Here is a 3,014-nt window from a genome sequence, read left to right as displayed (position 1 = left end):
TATGGAGAGCCCTGTGGACTGTGGAGTCAAGAGCGGTGCGGATCTGGTCGGACCAACGTATTGGACTGCGTCCACGCCCAGGCCTTTTCCCATCCACTTTGCCTGTCACAAAAAGCTTTTCGAGGCTGTCACCGTCTTTCCTTGCTATATGTCCGAAGTACTCAAGGACTCTGCGTAGACATTCAGATGACAGCCGCGACGAGATCTTGAGTTCTCGCAGTATGGAAACGTTAGTCCGAAATGCTGTCCAGGGGATACGAAGCATCTTTCTCCAGCACCACATCTCGAAAGCGTCAGTGCGTTTGCGGTCAGCAGCTTTCAACGTCCAAATCAATTCTCAATTTTCAATTTACTATAGACTTCTGTTTATATAGTTAGCAAATTCCATAGAATGACACTATAACGACGTCTCATCGCAACACGCCAGCGCGTCATGTTATAATTTGGTTCCGAGTGAGAGTGAGAGAGACAGTACAGGCCGCGTAGCCAAAATGTCAATCGCTTACGCTCCGTAGCGCTCGAAACGCAACTGTCACTGTCGCACTAATATAGAAGAGTGACAGAGAGACATAAAGCGATTCGATGGCGAAGTGCAAGCGATCGTCACCTTGGCTAGGCCGCCTGATCTGCAGTCAGCTTCGTGTCGCTGACTTTGTATGATATTTTATAGAAATACATAGAATTAGAAACCAGTCGTGTCGTGGCTTCCAACTATATACACTTTAGGCTATAGGATTTATAATTATTTAGGTAAACGCAGAGTTGTGGGCTAGCTGTCTTCTTCCTCGCGTTGTCCCGGCATTTTTGCCACGGCTCATGGGAGCCTGGGGTTCGCTTGACAAGTAATCCCAAGAATTTGATTGAAATTGAATTGGATTGGAATTGGATTGATTGAGTTGTGGGGTAGCTTTTGTAGAGATGTTTTTGCATGACTATAGACACATTGACGTTTTACTCGGCTCAGGCTTGTAACTTCCCACTTTATAATTTTGTCTCCTACCCAACAAACAATTAGGCGACACTTAGCACTTATTTTATCACCTAAAGACATATAACGGCTGTAGAATAGCTATATACTCTAAGCTTACAGGCTCTGGTGACATCAAGGTCTTTAAGAGGTCCATGTATAGGTTTAAGATCCACAGTAGCCGTTTTGGCCGCTATAATGGATCTTAAGCAGCTAGTGTTATAGCACAAAGTGAATTCTACCACCTTAACATCTATATGAGTAATAAGCAGCTGCAATTTTCACTTAAGGTTCTAAACAGGCGATAAAAACTCTTTTATAGCTCCGTTACTCGCAATCGCTTCTTAACTCTCTTGTCTCACTTACAGTCGAAAAGAGAAGTTATGAGTCACTTTTATAGATCATGTAGTCGCAGACGGGCGTTATTCAATACCTTAGTACATCTTATAGTGTTATTAGAGTCTTACTTACAACCTAAGGCTATAGCGCCATGTTAATATGACCGATGAATCAATAAGCAAAACAAAAACTGTTAATTAGAACGTAAATACTTAATAAAAATCGATACTTTTACTCAATATAGACATAATGTTAGTATTGTTGTATTTAAAACCGGACTTCACGTATATTGTGTAATTTTGCGAAAATTAAATACGGTGGACCACAACTTAAAAAATATTATATTCAGAGAAATATGCAAAGGATCAGAGGCCCTTTAAAATTTTGTTAGTAATACATATAGTTATTGACAGTGTAATTAATTTCGCCATCATAAATCCGCAGATAACACCGGCATCGGTGAACTAAAATAATTATTTGCTTTTATTTATCCGCCATTACATTTCACTTCAAGCTGTCACAGTGCAAGCTTACAAATAATAATACAAAATGGAAACATCTGCAACCAAAGCAGGCAGGGCTAAGGAAAAAATGTGCAATTACCTTCTTGAGTGTTACAAATATTGACTTTAAATGCTAATATACCATCTAAAGCTGAAAGTATCATCTATATAGCTCTACACTACTACTCAAACAGTTAGTAGTCGCTTATTTGGCACCTTTTTAAATCCTAAGTTGTTAATCAACGTTATTACAGCACTACTTTAGCGCTCTTCTACTACAACAGTTTGTAGTCACCTATATGCAACCCATCTAGCTCCTAAAGAATTAATTAACACTATTGTAGCTCCACTATACCGCTCTTATGTCTCTTTTTTTATCCGCTAACCCTACTGTAGCACTGTTATAAATCTTACGGTGATAAAATTTGTGCCCAATCCGGGGTTAAAATGGGGTTATAGCCGGCTATAACTCCTATTTTTAGAGTACTAACAACACCTAAAGAGTAAATAGGCGCTTATATAAATATCTTGTAACCCTTAAATTTAGCGCCTAATGTTAGTTGGGTAGTGTTAGTACTACCAAAGAGAATAGATAGTATAGAGGGGTCCTGTCATAGTAAATTTTGTAGTCACTGTAAAATTACTGCCATCTACCGACACACGACTATAACCCAAAATAAACACGTATAAAATTATCAAAAAAATGTGTATATATGGATAAATTATTTTATTATTTTTATATCATTTTGACCCATGTTCATTCCCTGATATCTCTGTGTTAAAATTGTTAAATATGAAACGGTGTCGTCACGCCATCTAGCCGAGCATAGGCCAAAGGTGTGTGCGCCATCTATCCGAGAATGACTTTTTCTTGATTTCCGAGGCACGTTTTTTTCTTGGACTTTATTCATCTTATACGAAGATATATATGTCTTTGGTACTACTAATTTCTTGTTTTTCTTATAGATACGGCGGCCAAGACGGTTACATACAATTCGATGACTTCATAATGTGTTCCGTGCGACTCAAGACCATGATCGGTAAGACTTTTTAAATATAACTTACAAAAATTTGCATTCAATCGCAAAGAAAACTAGGACAAATGGAATATACTACTCATTAGGTCAAGCATTTTCTGCATGAAATTTTTGTCATGTATGTAGTCTAGCTAGTTTGTGGAATAGTTAGATCTTATTTGAATCTGC

This window comes from Cydia fagiglandana, chromosome 23, assembly GCF_963556715.1.
Source record: "Cydia fagiglandana chromosome 23, ilCydFagi1.1, whole genome shotgun sequence".
Lineage (NCBI taxonomy): Eukaryota > Metazoa > Arthropoda > Insecta > Lepidoptera > Tortricidae > Cydia > Cydia fagiglandana.
The sequence above is the reverse complement of the archived record's forward strand: the minus strand, read 5'-3'. Positions refer to the sequence as shown.